Source organism: Lithobates pipiens, unplaced genomic scaffold (assembly GCF_037356315.1).
Source record: "Lithobates pipiens isolate NorthernLeopardFrog02 unplaced genomic scaffold, aLitPip1_a1.2 Scaffold_3, whole genome shotgun sequence".
Lineage (NCBI taxonomy): Eukaryota > Metazoa > Chordata > Amphibia > Anura > Ranidae > Lithobates > Lithobates pipiens.
In genome coordinates, this window is record NW_027507790.1 from 56264409 (window position 1) to 56278456 (window position 14048).

At 44.6% G+C, this 14048-nt stretch overlaps 1 pseudogene; it reads right to left on the reverse strand.

Annotated features, from left to right (window-relative positions):
• Positions 1-1611: 1611 nt before the first annotated feature.
• On the reverse strand, positions 1612-12121 carry LOC143941231 (E3 ubiquitin/ISG15 ligase TRIM25-like; annotated as a pseudogene).
• Between the last annotated feature and the right edge of the window lie 1927 nt (positions 12122-14048).

Genomic DNA, 14048 nt, shown 5'->3' on the forward strand with positions numbered 1-14048 from the left:
CGGCGTCCAAAGCCGCTTGATGAGGCTGCTGGGTTGGAGGCCTTAAAAGGTCGTCTTTTAGATGACCTGAACACAGAGTTGGCTTCAACAATGTTGGACCGGGTCAACACCACAACATATGCAGGTAACATTAGTCTATGGTCAATGGTCCCTTTTTGTTAAGCCTCTTCTACCTTGTATTGATAGCCAAGAGTAATTGCAAAGCATCTTATGTAGTGTTTTGTGATTGGCATTATTAGATCCCTTGGAGGCTCACCTTGGAGCTGTCCAGGCTTGCCCTATTGATAGAGGCTACTTTATTGGACATTTCAACTACTGATCCTATACTGCATTGTGGTATAACACGCTGGTCCCCGGTTGGCATTACTACCTACTTATTTTTAGGTAGGTGGGTTATTTACGCATATTAACAATTAATGAAAATATTTTTTTTGTTTTTTTTTTTAAATATGCTGACCCAATTTATTTACATGTCCTATATTTATATTTACAGCCTACTCTGTGCAACGTGCCTCCCGTGTCCGCCCTGGGGGTGGTAGACCCCAATGTTGGGAGACACCCGTGCCTATTTTTGGGCCTTTCTTTGGGGACCTCAGTGGTGAGCCATGCTACGTTAATAAATAAAATTTGTAAAAACACTCCATAATTCTGATCTTATAAGGTTATGAATTACCGTATGGTATCAAAGTATGTATTATTCTAATGATGTAAACATATTTATTTAATCTTAGATATGTGCCAAGAGATCTCCCGAAGAAGTGACACTTGTCGCGAAACTAGTAGAGATATTTCATCAACTTGGACATAAGCTGTTGTACCCCCAGCTTCCCCTCTATAGGAGGCCGGGTACCATTTGATTGTAAACTTGTCTTTTATTATAAAGCACAAATTTGTATTATGGTTGATTTTCAACAACTGTTTTTAACACAACAAATTTTTCTAAATAAATAAAAAGCTTTTTTGTAATCCTCATATACTGTTTAAATTTCTGGGTATCAAGATAGTCCTCGATTCCACTGAAGGTACATGGTTATCTATTTTTAGAGTAGCCCATGTCAACCCTGCCCTTTTTGTTATCTCATATATATATATATATATATATATATATATATATATATATATATATATATATATATATATATATATATATATATATATATATATATATATAATATATATTAATTTAGTTAAACCCACAAGTGTTTTTTTTCTTTACCACTATCATTACTTTATACTGGCTTTTGAAATTTATAAATGCAGCAATTTAGAATGTGGATGAAAGGTTTAGCACTGGGAAAAACTTTTTGAAAGATAAAAAAGTGCATTTTATATGCAAACTATATAGATCAGACCAAAATGAGGGACAAATGAGGAGGAAAGAGTAGCAGAGGGGCTTTTTTCAAAATCGGGGACAATCTCTCGAAATCAGGGACAGATGGAAGCTATGGTCTTTGTATGCTGTAGTATTAGCAGTTCCCTTGGAGAGGGGTTCATATATTATTGTAGTATAGAAGAAGAAGGCCAGAAACACCAGAATTACTTTAAAAACATCAGTTTAGCAATAGTGTTCCTGAAAATGAGTGTAGTAGGTTGGCAACAATGATGATTATTCTAGTTTTTAACCTTGATCCAGCCATCGTTCCATACCACAAAAGCAGGGTGTAGAGGTTCAGTGAAGGTGGCATGGAAGGTGTACAGGAGTTTGGCTGAGTCACATAGCTGGTAGAAGGACAGATAACCAGCTTCATAATCCAGGTATATTCTTAATCTTTGAATGGGGGATTTGAGCGGAAGATTGGTCACAAGCAAGTTGAGAATCACAAAATAGCTTATTCTGGCCCTGTTCATGTACCAGGAATATTTATTGTCTCCAATCTTCAACCTTGGGCCCTCACGCGGTATGGAGGCATATGCCAAGTCCACCATCCAGAAGGCGGATTCACTGGTGTCCACTTCCCAGCAATGCTTTCCTTTAAGGAAACAGTTCTTGGCAAACAACTGGCATGTGAAACGCTTTGAACTGACCGGTCATTTTAGCGCCCCACTCACCCTGGAAGCAAGCTTTTGATCTCCTGAGTCAAGGACATTGTTGGATTGAATTCATATAATACTTCTGGTATTTCACTATTTGATTGAGAAAGCCACTTGAAGCCACTCAGTTGAAATGAAACACATGAAAGCTTTGTAATCAGAAGAACAATGGCTTGGCTTAGGCCCACCTGCTGTGATGTGTGTGAATACAGGCTTCAAAGGGAATAAGAGCTAGCTAGACGGCTCAGGGCTAATAGAGACGCTGCCCATAGTGGACAATACAGCATGCTTCCTGAAGAATGGGCAGACAGGTGAAGGATTACCTCTTGGCGATATCTATTGGATGGTAGGCAAATGGGGATGGCTACGAGTGGGCGTGAATGTTTTAATGAAAGGATCACACACACAGGCAATGCTCTCTTTCTGTTCACTGCAAAGAGCCTGTCATGAGGCTGTGTCTCTGCTAACCTGATGATTCGGCCATCTTGAGGCCTACTCTGGGTGTTAGCCCTGGCCTAAACCTCATGATGAAGGCCCTCTCCTGGTCTGAGCCTAGCCAATGCAGCAAAGCCTCACGGAGGGCCTTGTGATTTTTTTCATATTCTTGTATTATATGTTCTGATTGTAAGTTTTGTGATATTGTAATGTCTTTTTAATACTTTGTTAGCTTTCCTAATTTCTTGGGAAATAAATAAGATTTACTAGCAGCAGTGTGCGTGTTTTCATAAGTAACTTTATATCAGTTTGCCTGGCAGGGTTTTATAAACTAGATAACTATGGGAAGAGACAAGTTAATAGTAGTTTGTAGAGTACTTAAAGTGGAGGGCCACCCTAAAAAAAATAAAAGCATTAATATTCTTTAAAAAAAAAAAAAATTGGAAAAAAAAACAATTTTACCTGCCCAGAAATCCCTGTTGCTAGGCAGTCTTCCTAATCTGCCTTCTTCCTGCTCCTCTGTGATCTTCGGTCTTCTCCCCTCCTCCGCACTGTTTTCTGGGTTATGGGGTGCGCTGTGTTCTGGGAACTGTGTTCCCTAACACAGCGCGTCCCATTCACAAAGCGCAGCGCGACTCGCGCATGCGCAGTAGGAAGCGGTCAGTGAAGCCGCAAGGCTCCACTGCCTGTTTCCCTTAGTGAGGATGGCAGCGCTGGGACCTGAGAGCCGAAGGACATGTCAACCTCGGCAGCCGACATCGCGGGCGCCCTGGAAAAGTAAGTCTCCTTATTAAAAGTCAGAAGCTACTTTTGTTTCAGCTGCTGACTTTTAACATTATTTTTTTAGGGCTGAAACACCGCTTTAATGTCCTTCAGACATTGTTGCATGCCGTGGCAGAATCCAGCAATAGGTCTGCTGATTTAGTTATATAAGATGCTTTCTTCATTTAACCACTTTCAGACCGGACCATTTTGCTGGTAAATGACCAGAGGTCTTTTTACACTTTGGCACTGCGCTGCTTTAACTGGTAATTGCGCGGTCATGCAATGTTGTACCCAAACAAAATTTGCGTCCTTTTCTTCCCACAAATAGAGCTTTCTTTTGATGGTATTTGATTGCCTCTGCGATTTTTATTTTTTGCGATATAAACGTAAAAAGACCGCAAATTTTGAAAAAAAATGATATTTTCTACTTTTTGTTATTAGAAAAATCCAATAAACTCAATTTTAGTCATACATTTAGGCCAAAATGTATTCAGCCACATGTCTTTGTTAAAAAAAAAGTCAATAATTGTATATTTATTGGTTTGCGCAAAAGTTGTCACATCTAGAAACTAAGGTACGTTTTCTGGAATTTACGCAGCTTTTAGTTTACGACTGCCTATCTCATTTCTTGAGGTGCTAAAATGGCAGGGCAGTACAAAACCCCCCCAAATGACCCCATTTTGGAAAGTAGACCCCCTAAGGAAATTGATAAGAGGCATGTTGAGCCCATTGAATATTTTATTTTTTTGCCTCAAGCGATTGAATAATGACAAAAAAAAAATTTTTTTTTTTTTTTTACACAAAGTTGTCACTAAATGATATATTGCTCACACATGCTATGGGCATATGTGAAATGACACCCCAAAATTAATTCTGCTGCTTCTCCTGAGTACGGGGATACCACATATGTGGGACTTTTTGGGAGCCTAGCCGCGTACGGGGCCCCGAAAACCAAGCACCGCCTTCAGGCTTTCTAAGGGCGTAAATTTTTGAGTTCACTCCTCACTACCTATTACAGTTTTGAAGGCCATAAAATGCCAAGATGGCACAAAACCCCCACAAATGACCCCATTTTAGAAAGTAGACACCCCAAGCTATTTGCTGAGAGGCATGTTGAGTCCATGGAATATTTTATATTTTGCCACAAGTTGCGGGAAAATTACAAACTTTTTTTTTTTTTTTCACAAAGTTGTCACTAAATGATATATTGCTCACGCATGCCATGGGCATATGTGAAATGACACCCCAAAATAAATTCTGCTGCTTCTCCTGAGTATGGGGATACCACATATGTGGGACTTTTTGGGAGCCTAGCCGCGTACGGGGCCCCGAAAACCAAGCACCGCCTTCAGGCTTTCTAAGGGCGTTACAGTTTTGAAGGCCATAAAATGCCAAGATGGCACAAACCCCCCCCAAATGACCCCATTTTGGAAAGTAGACACCCCTAAATTTAGGGGTACACTAGTGAGACTAGGTAATAAATGGCGGGTGCCCTGAAACTATAAAAAAATAACTAACCAACCAGCGTCACCTGTAACAGTTATATGGTGATCACTGGTGAAAGGGTTAACTAGGGGGCAATTAGGGGGCTTTATGCGGTAGTATATGGGGGTCCCTGGCGCTATAAAAAGCTGCAGCGAACCTAAATACCTACCTGCCTAACTAGCGTCACCTGTGACACTAATGCAGCGATCAGAAAAACGATCGCTTATTAGGCTGGGTTCACACTGGAGCGATGCGGGAACGCCACGAATGCGCGGCGGGTTCCCGCATCGCATGCCTCCCGGCGGCAGTTCACACTGCCCTATGCGAACTGCTGGGAGTGTCAGTGAAATGTTACTGACACCCCCAGATCAGTTCGCATATCGCAGTGCGATCTGCAAACTCGGATCGCATGGTGTGAACACCCATGTAATCCGATTCTGCTGCGGGCCAAAAAAAGGGTCCCGTGCGAATTTGCGGCGGGTGCGGCGAATGGCTGAACTCGAATCGCACAGAGATCGGATGTGATTTGCACTGCAGTGCGGTGCGAATCACATCCGTTCTCATAAACCGCTGCAATGTGAACCCAGCCTTAGTGACACTGGCGATGGGGGGTGATCACGGGGTTAAACCTTTATTGGGGGGGTTAGGGGGGTACCTTAGAACTAAAGGGGGCTAACCCTAACTGCCCTAACAGTTATTAGTCACAAATGACACCCGCCGGGTGATCAGGGGGTTAAACCTTTATTAGGTAATAAATGGCGGGTGCCCTGAAACTATAAAAAAATAACTAACCAACCAGCGTCACCTGTAACAGTTATATGGTGATCACTGGTGAAAGGGTTAACTAGGGGGCAATCAGGGGGCTTTATGCGGTAGTATATGGGGGTCCCTGGTGCTATAAAAAGCTGCGGCGAACCTAAATACCTACCTGCCTAACTAGCGTCACCTGTGACACTAATACGGCGATCAGAAAAATGATCGCTTATTAGGCTGGGTTCACACTGGAGCGATGCGGAAACGCCGCGAATCCGCGGCGGGTTCCCGCATCGCAAGCCTCCCGGCGGCAGTTCACACTGCCCTATGCGAACTGCTGGGAGTGTCAGTGAAATGTTACTGACACCCCCAGATCAGTTCGCATATCGCAGTGCGATCTGCAAACTCGGATCGCATGGTGTGAACACCCATGGGATCCGATTCTGCTGCGGGCCAAAAAAAGGGTCCCGTGCGAATTTGCGGCGGGTGCGGCGGGTGTGGCGGGTGCGGCGAATGGCTGAACTCGAATCGCACAGAGATCGGATGTGATTTGCACTGCAGTGCGGTGCGAATCACATTCGTTCTCATAAACCGCTGCAATGTGAACCCAGCCTTAGTGACACTGGCGACGGGGGGTGATCACGGGGTTAAACCTTTATTGGGGGGGTTAGGGGGGTACATTAGAACTAAAGGGGGCTAACTCTAACTGCCCTAACAGTTATTACAGTCACAAATGACACCAATGCAAAAAAAAAAAATAAAAATAAAAAAATGACATTGGTGTCACTGTGACTGGGGGGCAGGGGTAATTGGGGGGGTGATCGGGGGGTAAAGGGGGGGTGTGAGTGTGCCTGGCATGTTCTACTGTGTGTGTAGAGTGTTGGTGCAACTTACTGATCCGCTCTCCTCCGTGTCGGAACGAAAAATACCGACACGGAGGAGAGAATACATCACTTCCTCTCCTGTGTTTACATTACAGGAGAGGAAGTGATGTCACCGGGGATTTCTATTCGTCGGGAGCGATCGCGAGGGGGTGGCCATGAATGAATGGCCGTCCCCTCGTCCGGGATCGCTCCCGAACGAATACCGACCGCCGCAGGCACCGGGCGGGGGCCCGATTGGGCCCCCGACCCGCGGGAGGCAAGGGACGTACATGTATGTCCTTATGCCTGCCCGTGCCATTGTACCGACGTACATCGGCGTGCGGCGGTCGGCAACTGGTTAAACCAAAAAGCAGGAACCTGCCACCTATTCCTAATTTTAGGCTTTATTTTATCTAATGTTACAACTATAGGTGAATGATCCCATAAACCTCTCGTTAAATATTTAATAATAGAGACAAAGGGAAGAACTAAATCTGTACCCAAGGACATATCTATTCTTGATAAGATCTAGTAGATGCTAGAACAACAGGAATATTCATTAGAAAACGGGTTCCTAAGATGCCATATATCCTGCAGTCACAGCTCCTGAATATAACTATAGATTGTAGTATCTACATAAGGGCCTGCAGGATATCTATCCATACTAGGATTGCATACATTATTGAAACCCCTATGATCAACAATGGGGTCCCTGGATTATCTGCCATTAACAACCCTATCTGTCGCATAACTTCACTATTATAAAGTCTGTCCTTAGCCCCCTTCACACAATGCCCCTTTACAGCACAGTCCCCCTTTATATCACAGTTCCCCCTTTACATTACAGTATCCCTTTACAGTGCAGTCCCCTTTACATTATTTGTAAGGGGGAACTTCTCTGTAAAGGGGCAATGTAATGTAAAGGGGGCACTGTTATATAAAGGGGACTGCACAGTAAAGGGGCACTGTAACAGTGCCCCCTTTACATCACAGCCCCCATTACATTACAGTGCCCCTGCAGTCTGTCCCCTCTCCTCCTTTCCTCTCTAACATCAATCTCTGCTTCCCCTACTCAGGACTCCTACCTGCAGGGAAGAAGCTGTTACCAGTCCGTATGTCCTCTCCCAGCTCCTAAGCCCGCCAGCTTATTACTATTTTTATGGTGTTGTGCTTTTGATTTTCTATGTAGTAGATTGTTGTTAGCAAGATACTAAAAGGCTAAAGGTTTATGGGCACCTGACCATCGCATTTATAGGAGATTTTTGGACATCTCATTCCAGAACCATGGCCATTAATATGGAATTGCACTCCATTAAGTTCTCAAACTCACCACTGGCTGTAACAGCTTCCATGCTTCTAGGAAGGCTTTCCACAAAATGTTGGTAGTGTGTCTGTGGAAAATTGTGCCCATTCATACAGTCAGATCATTTATGATGTCAGGTGGTGATTTTGGACAAGAAGACTTGGCTAGCAAATGGTCTTCCAATAAATCCCAAAAGTGTTCAGTAGGGTTGAGGTCAGGCCTCTATGCAGGACACTCGAGTTCCTCTACATCAAACTCATTAAATCATGTCTTTATGGAGGGAAGTCAGTCTGTAGGGTTTAAATCAGGACTCCTTGCAGAACACTTGAGTTCCTCCACCCAAAACTCATCAACCCTTGTCTTTATGGAGGGAAGTCAGTAGGGTTGAAGTCAGGGCTCTGCGAAGGACACTTGAGTTCCTCCAAACAAAACTCATCAAACCTTGTCTTTATGGAGGGTGGTCAGTATGGTTTAAATCAGGATTCCTTGCAGAACACCTGAGTTCCTCCAAACAAAACTCATCAAACCTTGTCTTTATGGAGGGTAGTTAGTAGGGTTGAAGTCAGGACTCTGTTTAGGACACTTGAGTTCCTTCACACCAAATTCACCAAACCAAGTCTTTATGAAGGGTGGTCAGTAGGGTTGAGGTCAGAGCCCTGTGCAGGACACTAGAGTTCCCTTACACCAAACTCATCAAACCATGTCTTTATGGAGGGTGGTCTGTAGGGTTTAAATCAGGACTCTTTGCAGAACACTTAAGTTCCTCCACACAAAACTCATCAAACCTTGTCTTTATGGAGGGCAGGCGGTAGGGTTGAAGTCAGGGCTCTGTGTTGTACACTTGAGTTCCTCCACACCAAGCTGGTCATATCTTTGTGGAGGTGATTTTGTGCACATGGGCATAATCATGCTGGAACAGAAAGGAGTCTTCCCCTGTTACCACAAGGTTGGAAGCACACATTTGTCTTTCTATGCTATAGTATTAACAGTTCCTTTCACTTGAAACAGCCAAATTCAATCATGTGTATGGGTCCCCCCATATTTTTGTATTGTAATGTTGGTGTGATGGTCAGATGTCTACGAACCTTTGGCCATAGAGCATATACACAGAATGCAAAGACTGGAGTCAACATGTGAAAAAAAGGAAAGCTGTCTGCCCCAGCACAACCTGTTTAAGATGGAGAAGGATTTACACTATAACGTACTGCGCCTAGCACAACTTAGAAGTTAATTTTGTGTAGTCATCATTTATTTTCTAGAGCTAGAAAATGAATGCAGCCATCACATCTAAAGTTTGGTAAGCGGTAATATATTCTATTTTTTTTCATGGGTATAAAACCAGGCAATTTTCAGCATGTCCCTTTTCTTCTATCACAATAGAATCACTTAAAAATCATCAACTTAGCAACAAAGTGTTCCTGGAAATTTGTGTCGTAGGTTAGCAACAATGATGATTATTCTAGCTTTTAATCCTGATCCAACCACCCTTCCATACCACAAAAGCAGGGTGAATGTGGCATGGAAGGTGTACAGGAGTTTGGCAGAGTCACACAGCTGGTAGAAGGACAGAAAACCAGCTTCATAATCCAGGTATATTCCTAATCTTTGAATGGGGGATTCAAATGAAAGTTTGCCTCCAAGCGAGTCGTGAATCACAAGATAGCCATTCTCAGATCTATTGAAGCACCAGGAATGTTTATTGTTTCCAATCTTTGACCCTGAGCCTTTACTCTGTATGGAGGCATATGCCAAGCCCACCATCCAGAAGTCTGATTCACTGGTGTCCACTTCCCAGTAATGCTGTACTTTAACAAATGAATTCTTGGTGAACACCTGACAGTAAGATGTGAAACGCTTTGAACTGTCTGATTCAGCACACCACTCACCCAGGAAGCAACTTTTTGATCTCCTGAGACAAGGACATTGTTGGCAGCTGTGTCAGAATCCAGCAATAGATCCACAGTCTTCATTGTATAAGATGCTTTCTTCATTTTTAAGGCTAAATCAGATACACGCTTGTTGTGATCAAACCTTCATCAAACCTAATTTCTGAGCTATTCTCTTCATCAACCGTCTTCTCTGCAATACTGAGCTCCCCAAGTCCAACAAAGTCTTTGCTATCTGTTTCCTTGTCTTGCAGGATGAGCAATGGGGCCACCATCTTGCACAGCTCCTCGAGATGATGCATCTTCTCATATATTGACTCTTTTTGCATCTCCAGCTTTTGGATAAGATGTGACATTTTAGAATCAAATTTGTCTTCCTGTTTAGAGATAACATCTAGGATCCAGGCTTCCTTTTCCTCAAGCTGTTTCCTGTCATCTACATACAGGGATGTGACCCTCTTTTTAGCATGAGAGGCTTTTTTGTACTCGACAAGCTAGAGATCCAGTAGATTCTGGGCTTGTTTCTCAATAACTCCCACCTGGGAAGTTAATTCATCCAGGACCTCTCTGAGTTTCCCCTTCTTCCTTGTCATGGCCTCATCCAGGGTCTCCACATTGTGCATGCAATGGGATCCTACAGCAAAGCAGGACACGCAAAGGAAGCATCTTCACAGCAGTGGTATTCCAGGAGCTTGTTGTGAATGAATGAATGAATGAAATACTTATATAGCGCACAATGCGAACTGAATCGCCTCTAGGCGCTGTGGCGAGCTTTGATCATCTGCTAAAAGAGGAAGGTCTTGAGTTTTTTCCTAAAAGCCAGGTGATTTTCTTCCAGGCGGATGTTGATTGGTAGAGCATTCCATAGCCGAGGCCCTTGGACAGCGAATCTCTGATCACCCTTGGATTTATACCGGGCTTTGGGCATGAGGAGGAGGTTTTTGTTGGCTGATCGAAGACTGCGGTTTGGTGTGTAATGATTTATTTTCTCCATTAGGTATTGCGGAGCTTCTCTATGCACGCATTTGTGGGTGAGGCAAAGGGTCTTGAACGTGATCCGATTTTTTACGGTTAGCCAATGTAAGCTCCTCAGTGAAGGAGAAATGGATTCCCAGGGTTTTTTTCCTGTTATCAGCCTTGCCGCCATGTTTTGGATCAGTTGTAATCGCGCAAGTTGATATTGTGGTAATCCTATGTAAAGCGAGTTTGCGTAGTCTAGTCGTGAATTAATGATTGTTCCAACTACCACTGCTTTGTCATTCTTTGGGATAAAAGGGATGAGTCTGCGAAGCATGCGTAGCAGATGGTGAGATCGACTGACTACAGATCCTATTTGCGCATCCATTGACATTTGTGCATCTAAAATAACCCCGAGACTCTTCGCTTTGGTCTTTGGGGAGATAGTCTGCCCAAAGACGGTTGGTGGAGACCAGGAGGTTTTGGTTGCGGGATTATGATTTGGGTGTAAGATAAGAAGCTCTGTCTTTGATTGGTTCAGCTGGAGGGAGTTGGTGGTCATCCAGTCCTCTATTGATTTGAGGCAGTTTTCAAGTTGTTGTTGGTGATCTTTTTTTCCATTGATCCGGAAATAAAGTTGCTCTGTCGTCAGCATAAGAGTGGAAGCAGAGATCTGAGCATCTGATGATTTGAAGGAGTGGGCGAATGTAAATGTTGAAGAGAACGGGTGACAACGGAGAGCCTTGAGGGACTCCGCAGGTGACTGCCCGAGTTTCGGAGAGGAATTTTCCTAGTTTCACTGTCTGTGACCGATTTCCTAGGAAGGACGCGAACCATTGGAGATCTATGTCTTGGACTCCGGCTACTTCTGTGAGGCGGACGAGTAGAGTATTGTGATCTACTGTATCAAACGCTGCACTTAGGTCTAGCAGTACGAGGAGACACGGCTCTCCGTCATCTGCTGCTTCAAGGGCGTCATCCCAAATCTTGAGGAGAGCTGTTTCTGTTCCATGACCCGGGCGGAAGCCTGATTGCAGCAGGTCCAGGAGTTTGTGAGTATCCAGGTGAAGTTGTAGCTGATGTACTACAGCTTTCTCCATGATCTTAGAAATGGTGTTGAGGCTTGTAATCGGCCTACGGTTGTTTGGATCCTGAGGGTCCAGGTTGTGGGTCTGACATTTCCTGCTGACCAGGGAATCAATGGGCTCGATCAGAACGTGGTCCACAGCGCTGTTGTGGATAGCCAGGTGAATGTCACACAGGGAAGTCTCACACTGAAGACATGTCTTGATGGCTAGGATGGGAGCGTGCACACAGTAAGTACAAATGACCCCAGACCCCTCCAGGTGTGTCTGAGTAACAAGGAAATGTTTTGCTATATTACACAGCTTCCTCTTCTTCTCCAGCACGGGATGGTCTGCATACCCCTCTCTGCATTCAGGACATGAGTAACTGCCTGAATCCTTCTGAACATCCAGAACTTTTTCAATACACACCCGGCAGAAGTTGTGTCCACATCTCAGTGTCACTGGCTCCATATAAATGTTCAGGCAAATGGAGCAGCTCAGCTCCTCTCGCAGCTCTGTAGAGGCCATTGTGCGGGGAAAGCCCGGGAGCAGGGGCGGACTGACAACACAACTCATGGGGCCCCCGGGCAATAGGAGATTATGGGGCCCCCAGGCAATCAGAGATTATGGGGCCACACAGTAGACACACACAGTATAAAATCACACAGTATACACAGACATGTTTCTATTGGCTGAGAAGGTACCGGAGAGATTGGGCAGCTATAATCTCAGGATTTTTAGACCAAAAGGATGTTGGTAAGGGACATTTCAGCGACAGATGTAAAAAAAAAAAAAAAAAAAAAAAACACAAATTTTTACATACTGTCCCTGGTTTTACTGAGGCTGGCAACCCTGATGGGGGCCCCAATGGTCAGTCTGCCCCTGCCTGGGAGAAAGGGAAACTTGCAGGCTTTAGGAAGTGGGTGGGGAACTGTTCCTGTTGTCTAGTTTTTAACCCTTTTATAGCCAAGAAACTGAGCCTGCAACCAAGTATTTTTACTGGTTAGCAAGCATCTGAATAACGTTCACAGGCACAAAAAAAGTTGATGCAAATAATTTTAAAGTTTTAAGTGTGACTTTAAAATCTCCTTTAGATTTTCCAGAAATTTAATAATAAAAGCAACTTAACCACTTCAATATGAACATTTTCACCAGTGGTGTTACTAGGGTTGGTGTCATCCGATGTGGAAAAACATGGTGTCACCCCCCTCCACCAACTATAGTCCCCCCTTCACTAAGTACAGACCCCCCTCCAGCAGTATAGACCCTCCCTCAGTACAGCCCCCTCTCATCAGTACAGAACCCCCTACCTCAGTATAGACACCCGTCCCTCAGCACAGACTTCCCTCCTTTAGTGCAGACTCCTCTTCAGTACAGACCCACCTTCAGTGCAGACACCCCTTCATTACAGAAACCCCCCTTCAGTATAGACCACCCCTTTCAATGCAGACCCCCCCTTCAGTGCAGACCACCCCCTTCAGTACAGACCCCCCTTCAATACAGACCCCCCTGCCTCAATACAGACCCCCTCTACTAAGTACAGACCCCCCTCCACTAAGTACAGACCCCCCTCCAGCAGTATAGACCCTCTCTCAGTACAGCCCCCCCTACCTCAGTATAGACACCCCCTCCCTCAGCACAGACTTCCCTCCTTTAGTGCCGACTCCTCTTCAGTACAGACCCACCTTCAGTGCAGACACCCCTTCATTAGAGAAACCCACCTTCAGTACAGAGCACCCCTTTCAATGCAGACCCCCCCATTCAGTACAGACACGCCCTTCAGGTCAGACCACCCCCTTCAGTGCAGACCCCACTTCAGTATAGACCACCTTCAGTACAGACCCCCCTTCAATGCAGACCCCCCCTTTGGTGCAGAACCCCCTTCAGTACAGAACACCCTTCAATGCAGACCCCTCTTCAGTGCAGACCCCCTCTTCAGTATAGACCTGCCTTCGGTGCAGAACCCCCTTCAGTGCAGACCCTCCTTTCAGTGCAGACCCCCCCTTTAGTGCAGACCCCCCTTGGTGCAGACCTCCCTTTAGTGCAGACTACCCCATTCAGTACAGACCCCCCCAGTACATACCTCACATCATGGGTCTAATATATTTAATCTGGACTTATCTGGATAAAAGGAAGGCAGGATAACATCTTGATTCAGATCAAACCCTGACACTACCTTAGGCAAAAAGGTTGGATGAGGGCGTAACACTAGTGATGGACAAACTTCCAACGGGACATTTCACGAACGCGAAACGCGAACGCGGCCAAAAGTTTGTGAACCACAAAGTTTGCGGCGGACCCCATTGACTTTAATGGCAGGTGAACCTTAAAAACCTCCAGGTCAAATTTTTAGGCACAAAATACTTACTAGCTGTGCACACATAGTCCCACAACATGGACACTGACAAAACAAAAGTATTACGTGAATCTGGGATCGACAACGACAAGTATTTTTTTTATCTGTGAAATTTTGACAATTCAGGAGCGCATGAAGGCCATGGAG